Below are 22,222 nucleotides of genomic sequence, written 5' to 3'. Positions count from 1 at the left end.
AAGAGCGCCAAGGTCAAGATTGGATTGACCCACAAAGGAATGGTGGTTTTTGTTGAACATCAGATAATGAAGAACAAGGGAGAGACATGTTATGTTGGAAACGACTTTTACTTAAACCTAAGTTTAAGGGAGATTGGAGGAGATCATCAGAAAGTTTTAACTCAAAATTTAGCAAGGAAATGTTGTACCTCCATTTATGTTAGAAATAAGGTTTACAGATAATTTGCATAAAATAAAGAGAGGGTTATGTATTTTAAATGATTATGCCCAGGCTATAATTTTACCTTTGGAAAGAGCAGAAAGCAGATTTTCAAGGGATGAAGAAAGAAAGGGACCTACTTAAGAGGCACCTTGAAGTGTTTATCATCAAATTAGAACTGAATGAAAAGGAAAATGAGCTACCTTTACACCAATTGCTCTTCCTCTGAAAATGGCAAAATTTCTCAGCAGCGAGTTTGAGTGATTTCCCTGGAAGGGGCTCACATCCAAGACAACATTGAGAAGCATCATCTTACAGGAGCAGATGGGAAGTCTGTAGCAGCAGCAGTCAGGAAACCATTTTGCAAAGACTAGGACAGCCATTCAAAGCAGTCACAGACTATTTGAACATTTAAGAGAGGAACTTTATAGATCATAAAATGTATCAAGCCCTTTCAGGTTTGTTTCAAGATCACTGTTGTAATTTAAAATATACAAGTTGCCCCCCCTAAAACAATGTTGATTCAGTATAATTTTTGAGCTTTACTATTTGCTAGACAATGCTTTTCCCTCTGGGGATATTAATGGAACGGAGACCACTGATTGTTATACCCATGTAGCCCAGATCTTACAGGGAGAGCTGGAAAATAGATAAACAAGATAAGCAGTGAGCATGTTACCTGAGAGAGAGTGGCATGTGATGAGGAAAATAAAAAGCAGGGAAGAAACAAGAAGTGTCCACTGAGAGAAAAACTGGTGATCAAGGAAGGTCTTACTAATAGGAATAAGATCCAAAGAGAAGCAAAGAGTATACAAACAAAGGGGGGCAGTAGGAAAAATAAGAGAGCAAAATAACAGATTAGAGCCAAGGTCTGGCATCGTTTCTCTAACTAGGGGGCCAGACCACATAAACCACAGAGGAATAACAAAAGGAAAAGTCTAGACCTTAGAGAGGAGACAAAGATAAGAAGAGAATGAATGAAACACTATAAGCAGCATTCACCCTACATATGATGTAAAAGGAAAGAGATCAGTTTAGTGATCAGACATGAACTCTCAAAACTCAACTGGACACAACAGCAAAGACACAATTCATGAATGATAGGCTGGACTTCATTAAAATTGTCTGCTCTGTGAAAGGCAATGTCAAGAGAATGAACAGACAAGTCATAGGAAACAGAGAAAACATTTGTAAAAGATACATCCAATAAAGTGTTCTTATTCAAAATATAGCAAAATATCTTGAAACTTAACATAAGAAAAAAAGAACTGGATTAAAAAATGGGTTAAAAACCTTAACATGCACCTTACTAACAAACATAGATACACAAAACATATGCAGATTAAAAAATGATCCATATCATATGTCTTCAAGGAAATACAACTTAAAAACCAATAAGATATTATTGATACCACAACATACTTATTGAAATGGTCAAAACCCAAAATACTCATAACAACAAATGGTGGCAAGATGTGGAACAAGAACTTTCATTTGTTGCTGGTGAAAATGCAAAATGATATAACCACTTTGGAAGAAAGTCTGTTGATTTCATTCAAAACTAAACATAGTCTTACCATATGATCCAGAAATCATGCTCCTTGGCATTTATCTAGAGGAGCTGAGAATGTTAGACACAAAAACCTGTGTACACGCATGCACACATACACACACATGGAAAAACAGATATTTAGATAGCAGGTTTATTCATGACTGATGAAACTTGGAAATGGTCAAGATGTCCTTCAGGACATGAATGGATGAAGTGTGGTACATGTATACAATGAAATGTTATTTCTTTGTCTGACAAGAATGAACTATCAAGTCATGAAAAGACATGAAGGAACTTAAGTGCTGTTACTATGTGAAAGAAGCCAGTCTAAAAAGACTACATACTATATGATTCCAAACATATGGCGTTCTGGAAAAGTTAAAACTATGGAGATGGTAAAAAAAAAAAAAAAAGAAAAAATCAGTGGTTGCCAGGGGTTGGGGCAGAGAATGAATAGGTGGAGCACAAAAAAATTTAGAGTAATGAAACTATTCTCTGTGACACCATAATGATGGATACACATCATTATAGATTTGTACAAATTCATGGAGTGTACAATAACAAGTGAGCCCTAATGTAAACTACAGACCATGGGTGATTAGGATGTGTCAAAGTAGGTTTATCAGTTATAATAAATCTACCATTCTGGTGAGGGATGTCAATAGAGGGAGAAGCTATGCATGTGTGGTGATGGGGTGTACATGGGAAATCTCTGTTACATTGACCCTAATTTTGCTCGGATCATACAACTGTTTTTTTAAAAAATAGTCTTAACAAGAATTTAAAGAAAAACAGGCAATCAAAAATTTGTCACAATCTTGGGTGTATTATTAAGGAAAAAATCAATAATAATAATAATAAATTCAGGAGGGCCTTCTGTAAAGGAGAAATAGGAAAGGATCAAATTATCTGAGAAGGAGAAATAAGGAAGGATCAGTTATCTGAGTAGCCCACTACAGCAGAAAAAGATGAAACACTACAAAAGATGTGTTTTAACAGTAAAATACAGCAAGTTATTTCAATTTCGAAAAATCCAAAAGCAAAGCAGAGGAAATCAACTTCTAGGGTGAGCGCAAGTAACAAGGTCTTAGTATTCACAGGGTGTCCTGGCATAACACCTGAGGTCTGAGCAGCAGCTGAGGACAGAGGTCTTCTGAGGCTTGCTAATAGTCATCCAATATTGTTTCCTCAACCTCACACTCCTGCCTAAAAGCTGAGCTCTCCATTTGACAGGCCACCTGCAAAGACCCAGCTCATAGATGCACGGTGAGCCTCTGAGGTGGACATCACTACCCTCACATTTAAGAATAGGAAACTGTTTCTCAGAATTAAGCAACCTTTGCAGAGACACACAGTAAATGACAAAAAGAATCAAAACTGGTTCTACCTCACTTAAAAGCATCTGAGCTCCCATGTATATCATTCCTCAAAAACTGGCCCTTGTCTCCCTCCTTAACCCCATCACCCACAACTTAACCTCAGAAATCTATTTTTTTCTCTCTGTTATACCAGGCTAATTAACATTCAACAAATACCATATATGTTCTCTTAGTTCCCTGTGCCTTCCTACACAGTTTGTTACCTTTTAGCTTATATTACTCCTACCCATCCTTCAGCTAGTCAACAACTTAGGTCTCCATTTTTTTTAGATATCCTCTGCAACACCTCCAGAGAACCTCCCTCCCTTACTCCCAAGATCTCTTATGATATAATTTATTGTAATGGCGCATGGTACATTTCTGATTAAATGTTTACCTGCTCTCTTAACTGTATCTAAACATCTCTGTTATTTCCTACACTAACAGAGTTTTGGGCATGGAATAATTGCTTAGTGTTTGTAGAATTAAGTTCTGTCTCATTTTTCAGCCCTTTTAATCTAATGAAATACTCATGCAACTTATTACAATTGATCCAGCATTTAATACCCCTGAAGAGCTTAGAATCACCTGCAGCCATGAGAGAACCTGGGACTCCCTCTGCCTGATCTTGGATAATCAGACTAAACAATGAATCTCAACTTTGATGCCTGAGGGACTGCTCTTTCCATGCTTCCTTCATCCCTTCATTACCAAAGAGATGGAAGTATGAGATCTGTGACAAAAACATCTTTTCCTGACAGTTGTTCTGAAAGGACATACTCCTTGTTGAAGCCCCATTCAAGGTTTCAAAATTATAAATGTGTGTAGTTATCATGTTTATCAGCCATCTCTTTAAAAAAAAAAGTCAAACATGGTTTTCCTCTAATGGACTTGCTTATCTTTCCCCAGTAAATCTGTTTAATGCTCATTATCAATGCTCTCTGAGAATTCACTGATGACCTATTACTTCCTGTGTTAGTCAGAGAGCATATTAGAATGTACACACTCTATCAGAAAGCTCAGTTTCTGTACTCAGTGGAGAGAAGTGCCTGTCCTCAAAGAGTTAATAAGCTACTATTCTGAGCATCAGTTTCGCTTTTACAGTGTCTTAAGCACTGAGAAAAACTTGGCTTCAAGTTTGGAGGTGTTTCAAGGTAGATCATCTCTTTGCACATCTGGGAAGTATATGCCATGACATATTGTACGATTTGTCAAATTGTGTTCATCTGTAAGAAAGCAGTCCTGAAGTTAGACCCTCTTCTCTGAAGTTTTTCTTCTGTCATTTCTGAGATTTAAGAAAGGTTTCAAGACCAAGTACTGTCACTTCTATGCGATACTGCACTGGCCCCTGGCAATAAATCACACTTGTAACAGCTTGAAGTGCATTTACTCAGAGATGATATACATTTTACAATTCATGGTGAGTTTTACAACTCATCGGATTTGAAGTAGGTCACAAAGAAATGTTAAGAGTTTCAAAACTCCATCTAGTATGTGCTTTTTTTTATCAGAAAATTTTGCTATTTTTAGCAATGTGAGGGGACTTTTGGGAAGATCTCATGCAATCCCTTAATTTTATAGATTATGAGCCTGAGACCTGGGAAGGTTAATTGATTTTCCCAAAGTCCCAGAGCTAGTTAGTGGCAAGTCAACACCCGAGCCCATCTTTTATTTTTGTCTCAAAGGCTCTCTTTCCACTCTGCCAGGCTGTCTCTAGTCTCTGGCTACGCAAACCAGGCTTCTGAAGTGCATTATTAAAGGATTATCTGTTCTGCCCTTGGTGGCTGGGTCAGCAATAAGATTATTAAATTTTTATCTCATTCAGAGCTCTCCAACCTGGGAGATTCTCATCTGCCAGACTTAATCTGCCAAAAATATGCAGAGGGAAGAAATGACACACAGTAGTCACAGAATTACATACTCAAAGTCATTAGCTGGGAAATCCATGGTCCAGTCTACAGCCAAATTGTGTGGTTTCTTTTTTTTTTTTAAATTTTTTGTAAGCATTTCTTCCTTCCATTTATGCATCCATGAAAACCTGTGCACAGCCAGCCCGGTCTGAACCTGCACAGATAGCTCCCGGAAGTGCCTACATTTTGACATCTGCCTAAATGCCAAATGAAGCTGCCGTATGATAATGAATACAAAATGAATTAATAATGATATGTGAATCATGAATACAATTTACAGTTCCTCAGACAAAATAGTGTCTTTTTTAGCCTGCACCTGCACAAACTACCTCCTGCAAGCTTAGTCACAACCCGCCAGGCTCTCTCCTGACACACCACCGCCATCTACTGTCACCGGGCAGAATGGCAGCCTCACTTAAAACATATCCGAACTCGTGTCTGCTCTTTCTTAGAGCCAAACAAACAGGTATTTGCTTTAAAAGTCTTTAGCTTTCCAAAGCTGAGCGCTCATCTTTCTTTCAGTTACTTTTGTTACAAATAACTTGGGACTACTCTGGGGCCAAAATAGTTGACAGCTTGTTTTATCACACCACAGAATCTAAACAACGGGAATAATTTCATCTTGAACTTAAAGCAGTTCTTTGCTTAAAAAAAAAAAAAAAATTAAATAACAATGTGTTTATTTCTCTTTTGATGTCTTTACGGATAACTTTCTTCATGAAAGTCCACCAGCTTATTGGACATTCTGAGGCTTTCAAAATTTTCATCACAAATAAACTTAGCATTTCTGGACTCCACATACTGGGGCCTCCCTGGTGGCTCAGTGGTAAAGAATCCACCTGCCAGTGCAGGAGTCATGGGTTCAATCCTTGGGTCAGGAAGATCCCCTGGGGAAGAAAATGGCAACCCACTTCAGTATTCTTGCCTGGGAAATCCCATGGACAGAAGGAGCCTGGCAGGCTACGGTCCATGCGGTTGCAAAACAGTCGGACACAACTCAGCAACTAAATGACAACAACGGACTCCATAGCGAGACATCATTAAAATTAAAAGTGATATTAGCTTTATTACCTCTACCTTGTAGTGAGCATTTGCTGTTCGTTCGCCCACTTCCTCCTCACCGCCCCCGACATCTAGCATTAACTGTGTCTGAATTTCTCCCCTTAGAGCAAGATAATCCTAGGAACAGATATATATTTTAGAAGAGGTCACTTTGGCCTCTCAGTAGAGAAAAGAGCATAGGGGAAGTATGTAAGGAGGGAGGGAACTTAGGAGGCTGGTGTGGGATTTGAGTGAGTGTTAACTGTGACTTCAGCTCGTGTAATGGTGACAGAGGTGGTGAGAAGTGGCAGGATCTGGGATATATTTTGAAGGCAGGAGTAATAAACATTGCTGATAAATTGGATTTGACATAGGGAGAAAGAAAAGACTCAAAGGCAACATCTTGATTTTTGTCTTGAACAACCTATTTAAAGAAGAAACAAGGGATTATGATTTAGACATTTTAAAAGATTCCTACTTGACACTGATACAGAGCTGACAGATAATAGGAGCCTGTTCATCATTCTGATTTCCTTTTGGGAAATTATACTTTCCTACTATGTGCAGTTCAGGTAGGATTATGAATTAAGTTGTTCTACCTTTATCTTTTATATGATTTGAGCTGTACACAAATATGCTATGTCTAAAACAAAACACTAAATTAAAGCAGTGAAACCATCTGTTTCTTTTGTGGCAAGTTCGGAAAAACTATGTAAACTCTTCCCCCCATGCTAGAATTCATCTGAAAGCAATGATGTCAGAAACAAACCCCTCTGCTATCTCTGGATTCTTCCTATGCTCTGCATGCTCTGATTCTGATATGAACAATTGAAATGAAAAATAACACTATTGACTCTCTCCTCTGTGCAATGAGGGAACTTGACCCCAAATCTCTAAGGCCCCCTGCTCCGACCTTCAGATTCTGTGATGGTACATAACTTAAATAGACCATGTATTTCCTTGTAACTAGGCCACCTTATTAAAACTTAGTCCATTTATTTTCCAGATTACAGTGTTCACAATCATGTTATCTTTAAAAGTTTTTGCGAAGATTTAGGAAGAAAGAATGTTGTTGCCAAGTAACCAGACTTATAGGAAGAAATGAGCTAGGCAGCAGCAGAAATGAAAATAAAAATGCCAAAAGAAATTCTTTAAAATTACCATTAAGGATATGGTTTAAGTGTTCAAGTTTGATTCTCCCTAGCAAAATACATTTATATTTGAACTTTCAAATCAAGTGTTGAGACTTAGTAAAAACCAATGGGAATGAATGAGTGATAGCATCTCACATCTGTAATCCATTTTCACTGAATATTTCCACAGTACTGTATCAAAAGAGCCTGATCATTACCTGTCATTAATTCATCAAATATATATTGATGGAATGAATCACAAGGGATACTGTGAAGTGCACCGACTGAATAAAATCATTTAGAAATAGGAAAGTTGGCATATACAAAAATAAACTTCCACAACAAACAGGCATGAGAAATTCATTATGAGTAGATAGTTCTAATTTCCTCACATTATCCATTTACTTTTGGTAAAGTCACATAGAAGCCTAGAAATTTCACTTTGCCCTTCACAATCTTTTCTAGTATCCCTAGATAATACATCCACTTTTCCTTCTTGTTTCTGAACTCTCTCCTAACTGTCCATCAAACCTTGATTCCACAGATCATAGCACAAATTTCATTTTTTTTCTTCTTTTCTCCTAGACAAAAGGAGGCTGCTCATTTGATCCTCTTACTGAAACAGAGAAAAGAGAGTTTAATAGCTTTAACAAAATCTTTTATTTTATATGTCAAAGTTATTTTATTCATACAACACATTTTACAGTGCTGACAAAATTTCATCCTATGCCAAAACACTGCATGCCATTCTCAATAGTTTTGGAATTTTTAATCTCTGTGAATATAATTCAAGCTTATGCATATGAACTGAAATGAGAATGAACTGAACTGAAATGACCCCTTAAAGAAGGGCAGTTGGAAGCAGGACTCACTGGCATGGAAACATTTCTTGGGTAACATATCTCTGTTGTTTTTTTTTTTTCTTTTTTTCAGTTCAACATCAGTCGCCAATTACAAATCCAACTTATAAATACCTAAGATGCACTTAGGAATGAATAATATACATTCTTAATTGATTTTATGTTCCATGCTAAATCTGAAGTTCCCCACTGTATGTGTTAAAGGAAAAATAAACTGTAGAGAGTTCAGCAAGTTTCTACAGTATATAAAAGCAAACAGAATATAATGATATCTGTGGGGGATACTGACATTTTTCCTCTAATAAACATCCCCTGCCTCTCTTTTCATTGTAATAGAAAGTCTGGCTCAGCAGATGGTCACTTAGATTACTAAGACCACATTTCCTGACAATCCTGATAGCAAGGTATAGCCACATGACTAAGTTCTGGGCAACGGGGTATCAGGGAAGTGGCAGGTGAATGTTCCATTACTGGCAGCTATGAATAAATGACGGTGAATCATCTTAAGGAATACGCAGTTAAGTGCAACCCTTTAGGAGCAGCAGAGCAAGAAGATGGAAAGATCCTTGGTCCTGATGATTCCATAATGCTTACACGTTGCACCAATCAACTTTCACGTGTGTGCAAAATGAACTTCTACCTTCTTTATCGATTTTTTTTGTGGATCGCTGCTTCAGATGGCAATTCTATATTCTAAGAATACAATGTTTACTTGTGCAGGCCAAGAAATATCTGCCCCAGTTTTGTTTATAGGTGTGCTGCCAAAAGGGGTTTACTTTATAAAGTGTAACAGGTGAGCCGTAACCCTGAAAAATGCTGGAGAGACAGGAAGGCTATTCTAGGATGGTACGTAAGGACTCTTTTGTGATGAGAATGAACCAATGAACCACTCAGGGCAAAGAGGAAATATTACAGAAAGTAGGGGGAATCCATTTTGCTTAGTTCTCTGGAAAAAATTTGATATAATTTGCTCATTAAAGAGCCATTAACTCACTCATCAGTTCAGTTCAGTTGCTCAGTTGTGTCCCTCTCTGTGACCCAATGGACTGCAGACCACCAGGCCTCCCTGTCCATCACCAACTCCCGAAGCCTACCCAAACTCATGTCCATTGCGTCAGTGATGCCATCCAACCATCTCATCTTCTGTGGTCCCCTTCTTTTCCCACCTGCAATCTTTCCCAGCACCAGGGTCTTTTCACATGAGTCAGTTCTTCACATCAGATGACCAAAACATTGGAGTTTCCGCTTCAGCATCAGTCCTTCCAGTGAATTTTCAGGACAGATTTCCTTTAGGATGGACTGATTGGATCTCCTTGCAGTCCAAGGGACTCACAAGAGTCTTCTCTGACACCACAGTTCAAAAGCATCAATTCTTCAGCACCCAGCTTTGTATATAGTCCAACTCACATCCATACATGACTACTGGAAAAACCATAGCTCTGACTAGACGGAACTTTGTTGGCAAAGTAATGTCTCTGCTTTTGAATATGCTGTCTATGTTGGTCACAGCTTTTCTTCCAAGGAAAATTGTTGGCATTATTGTTGGTAATATTGTTGGTACAATTGTTGCTATCATCTTATTCCTAGTGGCTCAGATGGTAAAGAGTCTGCCTGCAGTGTAGGAGACACAGGTTCAATCCCTGTGTCAGGAAGATCCCCTGAAGAAGGTAATGGCTACCAACTCCAGTATTCTTATGTGGAAAATCCCATAGACAGAGGAGCCTGGTGGGCTATAGTCCATGGGGCTGCAAAGAGTCAGGCACAACTGAGTGACTAATACATGCATAGTATAAAAATAATGAGACAGTATGTCTTGAAATTTGAAGGACTTGTCATCTGGGAGTGGGGAATGGATATCTTTCCATTGGGAAAATACCAAAAATTTCCATGATCCTTGTAAGCAAGTAGCTATTTCTGGCTAGGTGTGATCACTCACCTAGAGCCAGACAACCTGGAATGTGAAGTAAAGTGGGCCTTAGAAAACATCACTATGAACAAAGCTAGTGGAGATGATGGCATTCCAGTTGAGCTATTTCAAATCCTGAAAGATGATGCTGTGAAAGTGCTGCACTCAATATGCCAGCAAATTTGGGAAACTCAGCAGTGGCCACAGGACTGGAAAAGGTCAGTTTTCATTCCAATCACAAAGAAAGGCAATGCCAAAGAATGCTCAAACTACCCCACAATTGCACGCATCTCACATGCTAGTAAAGTAATGCTCAAAATTCTCCAATCCAGGCTTCAGCAATACGTGAACCATGAACTTCCAGATGTTCAAGCTAGTTTTAGAAAAAGCAGAGGAACCAGAGATCAAATTGCCAACGTCCGCTGGATCATCGAAAAAGCAAGAGAGTTCCAGAAAAACATCTATTTCTGCTTTACTGACTATACCAAAGCCTTTGACTGTGTGGATAATGATAAACTGTGGAAAATTCTGAAAGAGATGGGCATACCAGACCACCTGACGTGCCTCTTGAGAAACATGTATACAGATCAGGAAGCAACAGTTAGAATTGGACATGGAACACACTGGTTCCAAATAGTAAAAGGAGTACGTTGAGTCTGTATACTGTCACCCTGCTTTTTTAACTTCTATGCAGGGTACATCATGAGAAACGCTAGGCTGGAAGAAGCACAAGCTGGAATCCAGATTGCCGGGAGACATACACATAACCTCAGATATGCAGATGACACCACCCTTATGGCAGAAAGTGAAAAAGAACTAAAGAGCCTCTTGATGAAAGTGAAAGAGGAGAGTGAAAAAGTTGGCTTAAAGCTCAACATTCAGAAAATGAAGATCATGGCATCCAGTCCCATCACTTCATGCCAAATAGATGGGGAAACAGTGTAAACAGTGTCAGATTTTATTTTTGGGGGCTCCAAAATCACTGCAGATGGTGACTACAGCCATGAAATTAAAAGATGCTTACTCCTTGGAAGGAAAGTTATGACCAACCTAGACAGCATATTGAAAAGCAGAGACATTACTTTGCCATCAAATGTCTGTCTAGTGAAGGCTATGGTTTTTCCAGTGGTCACGTATGGATGTGAGAGTTGGACTGTGAAGAAAGCTGAGCGCCAAAGAATTGATGCTTTTGAACTGTGGTGTTGGAGAAGACTCTTGAGAGTCACTTGGACTGCAAGGAGATCCAACCTAGTCCATTCTAAAGGAGATCAGTCCTGGGTGTTCATTGGAAGGACTGATGCTAAAGCTGAAACTCCAAAACTTTGGCCACCTCACGCAAAAAGTTGACTCACTGGAAAAGACTCTGATGCTGGGAGGGATTGGGGGCAGGAAGGGAAGAGGATGTTAGAGGATGAGAAGGCTGTATGGCATCACCGACTTGATGGACATGAGTTTGAGTGAACTATGGGAGTTGGTAATGGACAGGGAGGCCTTGCGTGCTACAATTCATGGGGTCGCAAAGAGTCAAACCCGACTGAGCGACTGAACTGAACTGAACTGAATACTAGAAACTGCTGTATGTAGGGATAACTTTTTAACTGGTTATTGAATGATGAGAATGTTCTTCATAGGTACAAATAAGAGCCAGGATGAAAAGGTGGCCAGTTGTATAGGACCAGAGAGTCAATGCACAATGGCCTTGAAATTGTACTTGTCTTACAATTGCAAAGAAACATGAAAACTATTTTGAAAGCCATAGTTTCAAAAGAAAAGGAAACTCGCAAAGGATGTAAAATACACTGACAAACAGTAGAAATAAGTATTTTGTCACTTCCATTAGAACTGAAGCATCAGAAATATACAACAAGGCCAGCACTAAATATCCTTTCGTTGTGTGCTACCAGGCATCGTGACATGGGACACAATATGAAAAGTAGCAGAAAAACATCACTGGAATAAATCTGAACTAAAGTATAAGTAGCTTAACTTTTTACATCTGAATCACACAGAATGTAATTTATAGTCATGTCCAACTCTGTGTGACCATACGGACTGCTGCAGCCTGCCAGGCTCTTCTGCCCGTGGGATTCTCTAGGCAAGAATACTAGAATGGGTTGCGTGCCCTCCTCCATGGGACCTTCCTAACCCCGGGGTCAAATCTGAGTGTCATGTTTACCTGCATTGGTAAGTGGATTCTTTACCTCAAGCGCCACCTCGGAAGCCTTTACAGTTACATGAAATGTAAACTGGCCTCCTTCCCAATGAAGTAGACTATGCCTTTGGTGGTCAATTAAAAACAAACAAACACACAAACATTTTCTTAAGTATAGCCACACTCTGTGGGCTAGAAGGATACATTTTAATCTCTAGTCGACAGGTTGATCATTAATTTTGAGATCAGCAATTTGGGTCGCTTGAAAGTAAGGCAAATCAGTTGAAGTACTGAAAACAGATAATGTACAGTATCATCACAGGATATATTTCATTATTTACATTCCATGCCTTTCAATATACCTTCCAAGAATTGTGTGGTTAGGAAAATTGTTTTTTAAAAAACTGAAGAAAGACCATAGAGATATGGGACCAATTTAGTCAATTTGAAAGATGGAAAAAGTGACTTTAAAATAATTTCACTTGTACTCTATCCATGAAAATTACCTTCATCTCCACTGTGAAAATGACTATCGATATCTAGGTTTTAGCAGCAGAAAATCTTTGAGAAAATTGTAAATAAAATAAGATTCTCTATTATGATCAGAGTACTGATAAATCCTTTGTTTTATATTCAATCTACTATTTGTGATTTTTACTATAATACCCCAACCTGTTCCATATGTTGAACAAATACTTAAATAATATAGAGAAGGGGTGGGGATTTTATATAAAATTATGTAAGACTGAGCAAAATAGATGTCTGACTTGTCTCACTCCCAAGACCCATTAAAATGATAATAAACTAATGCCACTAAAAAGTGTAAAACTATTAGAGACGAGGGAACTAAAAGTGTAGGGGGATCCATGTCCAAGAGCTTTTAAGAAATTGAAGTTTATTGAGGACAAAGAGGGTAGAATACTGATGACAAATGCAGCCAATTAACAAAAGTTAAAGATCAGAGGACTCTATTACAAAGAAAGCTTATGAGCTTGGTGGGGCCTTGGAGAGATTTGATATGAAACAACATGTACCTTGCTAACCGATAGTAAGATGTGGGTCCTGAAACAGTGAAATCAATTGAAGACAAAAGATACAAGTATGACTTCCCCAACCCAATCTTCATATGCTAAAAAACCCAAGACCCAGGCACCTAGAGAACACACACACACAAAAGATTACCAGAAGAGAAACAGTTGGGCAAAGAGGCAAAAGCAATACAGTATTGTAAAGTAAAATTTAAAAAAAATAAAAATAGATGAGTATTGAAAACTGAAAAAAAAAAAAAAAAAAAGATAAGAAATGACAGAGAATGGCACCGGGAAAGTCAGTGGGTGCTAACCAGCTCCCAACTATTTTAAAAGCCAGCTAACAACTCCTTCTACTTACATACACAGAAAGTTTTTGCAAATTTAGGCTTTTTTGTTTGTTTGGCTGTTTGTTGTTTGGCTTTGGTTTTGATTTTCACAATGGCCTCTCCATTTTACATATGGAGGTACAAAATGTACTCACTGGTTTCAGCCAACCATTTATCCATCCAACAAACAGTAAAATATTAGAAAAGCATGTGAAAATGAATATAAAAGGCAGGTTTTCTGAAAATAGTTTAATTTATCTAAGGAAACAAAGATTAGAAATAGGTTTATAAATATAAAGAAATGTGTTTGCTAATTAATGGCTTTGCTGTTTCCTATTCCTGATGAATGGGAGCTAATTCCCAGTGTGACAGACCCTGTGAATGCAGCAATGAATGAGACATGTCCTTGACTTGAAAGTTTACCTTCTAGGGGATGGACCAGATCCCACAGTGCTGCAGTAAGGGTACTCCTTGCAGAGGAATAAAAATGCAGAGGAGAAGGCCTGAACCTCAAATGGTCCAGGGAACAGGATGATTGGGAATCCAATCATTCTGGAGTCCTGCATGGAGTGACTAGGATAGACTGAAATTTATTAAAAAAACAAACAGAAAAAAAAAACATAAACCTCAGGAAAACACTCAGCCCGTTGAGGCAGAATGAGAACTTATGAGATAGTGGCTCCGATTTCAATATTCACATTGCATCTGAAGCCTGCTCTCAACAAAAGAAAAGAGTGTCCCTTCTCCATATGCTTCAGTGTATGCTCCTACAGTGACATTGTTCTTCACTTTACCATTTTGCTTTCACCCATCACCTTCCTCATTTACCCATATCATAATACCTTGAACAAATAAGTCATTCAATACACATTTCTTTTAAATATATTTATTTATTTACTTATTTGACTGCACCAGGCCTTCACTGTGGTATGTGGGATGTCTTAGTAACAGACATGTGGGATCTAGTTTCCTAACCAAGGATCAAACCTGGGCCCCCTTCACTGGGAGCTAGAAGTCTTAGCCACTGGACCACCAGGGAAATCCCTCCAACTTATGTTTGTGGAATTATTGAATTAGCTAGTAAATCAACTAAAGTTTAAAAAGTCAGTATATTAGTAAATTTATTAATTTCACTAAGTTCTATCAAGACCTCTGATCATTGCTATTATATTGACTGTTTTGTTGTATTAATCCCCTTTTTAAAAATCTTTCCTTGAGAGTATTCTAACCCAAACACATGAAGAAAGATACATTTAGGGTACTTAATAGGCCTTCAAAAAAAAATTCTTATGAAAGGATTTATAAGTCATTTTATCATCATTATCACTGTATTTAACAGGAATTCTTTAGACATGTCCCAAATTTTCAAGATTTCAGTTTTTTTGTAGGATTTTTAATGAGAATTTGGAGCCACTGGACTTTAATCTGCAATGCCTACTATTATTATACTAAGGCATTACATAAAACAATAACAAATAAATGAATTCTAAGTCATTATTTCTTCAGTGGAAGAAGTCTTATTTTATAAAACTTACCATTACTACACAGTGGTTATAGTTTAGGGGAATTTTTGCAGTGCTGTATTTTAGATATTTTTTCTGAGTTTTATTAATAAGTAATTACCATTTACAGAACCCTTACCACACTAAAGACACAAGCTGTATATAGTTTTAACACTATCTGAATCATCTGACAGCAACCCTATAAGGAGAAAAGTTTTATGCCAATTTTTCAGATAACAAACTGAAGGTTACGGATTAAATTATCTACCCAAGGTCATTTTATTGAAAGCAACAGACCAATATTTGTGATGAAAGTCAAAGTCTGATACTTGAAACTTACCTCTCTGAACTCATTTTTTTTTTAATTTAATGTGCCTTGCTGCTGATATGCTCAGGAAAAAGGAAATGGCAACTCACTCTGCTATTCTTGCCTAGAGAATCCCATGGTCAGAGGAGCCTGGTAGACTGCCGTCTATGGGGTTGCACAGAGTTGGACACAACTGAAGCGACTTAGCAGCAGCAGCAGCAGCTGATGTGCTCAATCGTGGCCACCTCTTTGTGGCCTACCAGGTTCTTCTGACCATGGAATTTTCCAGGCAAGAATACTGGAGTGGGTTGCCATTTCCTTCTCCTGATGTGCCTTGGGCAACCTATATAAAATTGCCGTGTATTATTAGCAGCATCTAATTATGAATATAATCTTAAAAACATGCTTTACAGTGCACAAAGAAAATCTATTTACTCAGCCAAATAGTTCATTAGTGTCATAGCTGAGAGCTCACCTTTCTCCTCACAGCACCAAGACTGTCAATCAGATGGCATGCTACCATTCACACCCACATCCCATTATTTGAATAATATCCATGCAAGTTCAACTCCTAGCATTTCAATTTATAGAAGCTAATACCATGTCACTGACATGTGTAGGTGGTTCAGGTATTTCAAGGGGGAAATATAACTGGGAAAATAGAATAGTTTATTTCTGAAACCTATAGGATCTCTACATTATGTTTTAAATTATGCTTTGCTACTATATAGAATATCTTTCGTGTAATAAATATTTAGTGGCCAACTTAAAAATAAGTTTAAAAAAATGAACAATTTGTTACAGAGTGAAGTTTGACACTCCACACAATATGTTTTTGTGCCCCAAAACCTACTGATTACATATGAGCAGTCTGAATGGCAACCTTTGTTTTTATGTCAGGCTTACTCCTATTGCTCAGTGATAGGACAAAAAAGCCTCTTTAAAGTTTCACTTACAAGTTCACTGATAAGAGTCGTGCTAGTACTGACCCTAAATGCAGGGCATGCCCACATCACAATTTAATATTTTAAAATAATTAAAATATAATTTTTTGAAAAATAATTCATTGAATTGTTATATTCTCCATTCTTGCTTCAGCATGATTCCTGACAGTTTCCAGTGTTTTTACCACCAGTAGATTCCCGATGCATCAGGCACTAAAGCAAACTCTCCCAAGGATGACAGCTACTTCATGCAGCTGCCAGTTGGATGAAGATCACAAATGTTTTCTTTCAACAGTATCTCTATGAAACTTTACCCTCCTCTGTTTCTTTGTAAGAATCTCCGATACTTCATCGTATGTATGGGGCTACAGGTCTGAGTGAAATAGCATTTTCCATTCAGCAGCAGACTCACCTTCGAAAGGATACTTTAGTGCTTTACATTATAACACATGGTCCCCAGAGAGATGGGAAAAGTAGTTCCACTTACATCCCCGTCCTGTTTAACAATTTAGACTGAGCACTCACAAGTGTTCTCTTTCTCTGTTCCCCTATACCTCTGTTCTCACTGTCTCTTTTTCTTTCTCCACTATCCATACACAGGGACACACAAACATTCTCCATCTCTGCCCCTTCTGCTTTTATTTCATTTAAATAAATCCACTCATCTAAGCCAGTTAGATTTAATCTTAAGTTTTCAAAGAGCTGAAAAAATCAGGTTAACTATGAATATCCCAGATTCAGACATTTTCAGAATCTGCTTAGAACATTTGCTTTTCTTAAAATTTAATTTAAATTTATTTATTTTAATTGGAGGCTAATTACTTTACCTTATTGTATTGGTTTTGGCATACATCAACATGAATCCACCATGAGTGTACATGGGTTCCCAATCCTGAACCTCCCTCCCACCTCCCTCCCCATACCATCCCTCTGGGTCATCCTGTATGCGAGACAGCAAAAGAGACAGATGTATAGAACAGTCTTTTGGACTCTGTGGGAGAGGGAGAGGGTGGGATGATTTGGGAGAATGGCATTGAAACATGTATAATATCATATAAGAAACGAATCGCCAGTCCAGGTTCGATGCAGGATATAGGAGAACATTTGTTTTTGAAAATACAATATCCAAGTGTAAAAAAATTAGCCAGTAAGCTCATTAAGCAGTCACACATTTGAGTCATCCAAGTCCCACCGAATATCTTATTTAGACCCACTAATTCTTTAAAGTACAAGGCTTTCATTTTATTGATCTTGGTAATGCAGTAAAATCTCATCTCTAATTAAAACTTAAAGTCTCCCAAATAAATGAATATACCTGCCCATGACTGGGTCTATTCAAAGATTAAATAGATAGCCATCTACACAAGATAATTCATGTGGCCCTAAGCAAATTTTGTGCCCCTAAATATTTCTTCCCACCAACCTATGACAGTTTTCCCAAAATTTCCTCTTTTACTCTTTGGGCTAAACCACTATGCTCTTAAAAGGTCCCTATTAAAATGCAAATGAATTTCATGATTCAAGACATACTGGGAATTTCTAATGCATTTATTTGACAGCATTATAGAGACTCACCAGGACCCAAATGACATGAGACACAAATGAGGAATATTTTAATTGGCAAAAGTTTGAAAGTTTCAGCACTCGATTTAAAGAGAGCTTTCCCAATATGAAACATGGAATATGGAATGAGGGACCAGATGTAGTCTGTAATTTCCTTGAGAAAAGGGACACCAAAATGATGCAATGTATCTCATTCACAGTTTATCAGTCCCCAGCATGTTTAAACTCATAATTACTCTCACTGAATGATTTTAGACTTTTGTAGAAGTTGCCTGGACAGGAGTATTTGGTTTTTTTTAAACCCATAAAAATATCTAATTTTTAATCAAAACATCAAAAAAACAGCAGAAGCTTGTAGGAGAATATTGCAGCCCCTAGTGTGTGTAAGTCAGAAACTTTTCACTTTTCATCCATTGTGGGTACTGGAAGAGGAACTATGTTCACTTTCTCTCAATTCATCCATCTATAGAATTGCTATTCTGATTATTAAACATTTTTAAAGTCTTCTCAATGTCCTGAGCACTGAATATGACATGTATAAAGACATTGTTTGTGCCCTCTAGGAGCATAATGAAGCTTACCACCAACTTCCAGGAATGTCTTGGGGATTGAAATACTATTTTAAAGTGCCAAGAGCTACTCAGAAGAAATGTGCTGTGTAATTATAAATATTATTATAGATGAATGGACATGTTCCATTAAAGACTGCAATTGGTTACTAAGGGAGTGTATGCAGTCTGCTTCCTTGAAGAGCTAAACACACACTCACACACACACAGCAAATGCATATACATTTGGCTAGGTCTGTTTTGGAGACGGCAATGGCACCCCACTCCGGTACTCTTGACTGGAAAATCCCATGGATGGAGGAGACTGGGAGGCTGTGGTCCATGGGGTCGCTAAGAGTCAGACACCACTGAGTGACTTCACTTTCACGTTCATGCATTGGAGAAGGAGATGGCACCCCACTCCAGTGTTCTTGCCTGGAGAATCCCAGGGACGGGGGAGCCTGGTGGACTGACGTCTATGGGGTCGCACAGAGTCGGACATGACTAAAGTGACTTTGCAGCAGCAGCAGGTCTGGTTAGGTGGTGTTGAGCCTAGCACAAATTGGGAGAGTTATAGAGGGAAAAAATTAAATGAACTCTCAAATTATAGCCGCATTAACATCATGTAAAGAACAAGGCAGAAGAGAAATGAACTAAATAAACAAACTGAAAACCAAATATAGGCTCCAACTGAGTTAGGCATTAGGAGATGAAGAACTATTCAGCTTTAACAGGTGAAAATCTATTAAATTAATTAGCAGGTATCCTCCATCTGTTTTGTTTTTGAAACATCTTGAACATATTTAAGGGCAAAACATGTGAGTTAAAAAGAAAGGCACAGAACTACATTGAGAATCTTTGAGGCCTAATGGGTTTTTTAATCAAAGAAAGCTATGAATAATAGGAATATTTAGAAAATTAGAATGAGGTATTCTGAATTGACCCTTTTTAAAACCATGAACTCCTGAAAGCAGTTAATCAATTATTTTCTAAATGTAAGACATTGTGATGAAAATATTCTAAAACCTATTGCAGCCTTCCCTGATTGAGCAAACTTGATAAGGTTAATTTATCCTAGGCTAATAGGAGATCCTGAGAAAATTTAGATCTATTGAAAATTTTGAATGATTTAAAGACCTCTAATATTTTTCCAGAGATTCAGATACAGATTCACTTAGATATGGAATCATTTGTAAATAACCCAATGTAAATGCTCGACTATATTTAAAAAGTCCTTGCTGTGGGCTTCTTGGGCTCATTTGTTTCTTTCTTATAAAATCTTAATAAAAGATGAACAATTGCTTGACCTTCAGAGAAGGATAAGACAACTACCTGTTGACAGAATTAATTATTGACTCAAAGGCTGTGAAATAGTCTTCAAATGAGTTATTTTCACAACCTTGAGCAACTTGTCTTCTTCCTTGGCATTATCACCATAGTGAATTGACAAGAGTGTTTAAAACATTATCTATTATTTCTGTATCACAAGCCTGGTGAACTGGGTCAATCACCTTGTCAGTTTCAACTCCCTCCTCTGTCTGACTTGTATGAAGATGCATGCTGAGGCAGAAGAGCCCCAGTATAGGAAACAGGAGACCTGGATTCTAGAGCTTCGTTCCATTGCCTTGAAAGTAACTTTATTACTCTGGGTCTCAATTTCTTCCTGTAAAAAATAAAGAGGTTCAATTAGGTAATTACTTATGTCCCTTCCATTGTAAAGATTTATAATGCTACGGTAAGCTGCATCTCTTGCAATGTTAAAGGAAAGCAAAAAGTCCTTCACTTTGAGATTCCTATTGCACCTCACGGGTACCACTGTTGAAGTCTTTATCATAATTTAAGATAGCAAAATGTACAAGTCGGATGTGAATTATATTGAATCCAGGCCACATTTTTTACTTAGTCACATATTAAGAAAATAATTATCTAGTTTATAACTTTTTTTAAATGGAGAATTAGCATAAAATCAAGATTCATGTTGCTATTGAAAGAGCTCAGTACACTAAATCCACAGATCTTACAATGTTAATCTACTAGAGCCAGGTAATTCTTGACATCTTTGTTTGGAACATGTGCTCTATGCTTTACCATCCAATCCACTGCATTCATTTTTATTTTCTGCCTGGCTCTGTACACATTTCTATATGTGAATACATGTCTATGTGTTTGTCTCCTCACTAAACAATTAGCTCTACCAGGGAAAATAATTTGTCTTTATACTCTGTGGTAAGTTCAGTTCAGTTCAGTTCAGTCGCTCAGTCATGTCCGACTCTTTGCAACCCCGTGAATCGCAGCACGTCAGGCCTCCCTGTCCATCACCAACTCCCGGAGTTCACTCAGACTCACGTCCATCGAGTCGGTGATGCCATCCAGCCATCTCTTCCTCTGTTGACCCCTTCTCCTCTTGCCCCCAATCCCTCCCAGCATCAAAGTCTTTCCCAATGAGTCAACTCTTCTCATGAGGTGGCCAAAGTACTGGACTTTCAGCTTTAGCATCATTCCTTCCAAAGAATCCCAGGGTAAACTGCCTAACAAATATGCATTCTGTGTACCCTTAAAAAAGAGAACTCCAATTTTATTCAATCTATTTCAACAAAATACCTCTGTAGGCTACCTTGTGCCTTGTAAAGTCCAAGTCACTAAGAAGGAAGAGAAAGCCAATAGCATGGTTCTTTCAAGAAAGATACTACCTTAACTAATTAACACACACACATGCCAGTCTCTCAACTGCTACCACACTGGCCATTCATAATTATGTTTCCTTCACCCACTTACTTGGAACTTCGAGGCAGATCCTGCATAGACAGCAGCCATCCTGCAACTCTAAGGACAACAGCCACATGCAAAGATGGCAGTAGAAAGGACTACATCCTTAACAGATGATCTAACCCTTGACTGTCATCATCATGTTGATTAGAAAAATAAACCCTTAACTTGCTGAAATAGCAGAAACAAGTTTTCTGTTTTTTAAGGCCGGTTGCAGCCCTAACAACTCTTCCCTCATTGAATCTCAAGTACCTAGTCCACAGAATTTAGCTGGTTACTAATGCTTTTATAACAGAAACAATAACAATGACTTACAATGAACAGATACTTACTATTGCCAGGTCCTGTGCTAAACGTTTTGTATCATTTAATTCCCACAATTACCATGTAACACAGGTAAGCTTACCCTCAATACACAGAAGAGGCCTGGAGAAGATAAATAGTTCTCCCCAGGTCAAACCATATTTTGAAATAAATGATGAATATTCTATCTAAATATTAAACAAAGCCAAACTCAGGTATCTGAAAGTATAAACATCTCATTCAACTTCATGGATTAATAGAAATAAGTGAATATTTCAAATAGTACTTAATATATGTTTATAAGTCCAAATATCATCTGGGCCTTCAGAATCCCCTAAGGCTCTTACATGTATGCTCTGCTTAGCTGCTCTGTAGTGTTCGACTGTTTGCAACCCCATGGACTAAAGCCCTCCAAGCTCCTCTGTCCTTGGTGATTCTCCAGGTTCTTATACTGTTCCCTAAAGAACTTGCTCTCTCAGTTTCAGAAAGGAAAACTTCACATGCTGTTCTTTTTTCTCAAACTATCAACATCACCCTCTGTCTCTGACTCTGCACTGAAAAAACACAAGGCTGCTTCCATCTGTTCTTACATATTCTGTCTTCTGATTTTGAATTGATGAATTGTCCCTATTACTATCTAAGGTCAAATCCACTAATGATGATCCACATATCTTCCCTGTTTTGAAATATTAAAAGTTCTTCAAATATAATCATATGCTATGTCTCTCCTATATAATCAATTTCCCCTATTCTCCTGTTATAGGCTTGTTCCATCTTTTGTTGTTAAAATGAAATTTCCCTTGATCGTTTTCAACTCTTTT

The sequence above is a fragment of the Budorcas taxicolor genome, chromosome 6, assembly GCF_023091745.1.
Source record: "Budorcas taxicolor isolate Tak-1 chromosome 6, Takin1.1, whole genome shotgun sequence".
In the NCBI taxonomy this organism is placed as follows: Eukaryota; Metazoa; Chordata; class Mammalia; order Artiodactyla; family Bovidae; genus Budorcas; species Budorcas taxicolor.
This window is presented reverse-complemented; position numbering follows the sequence as displayed.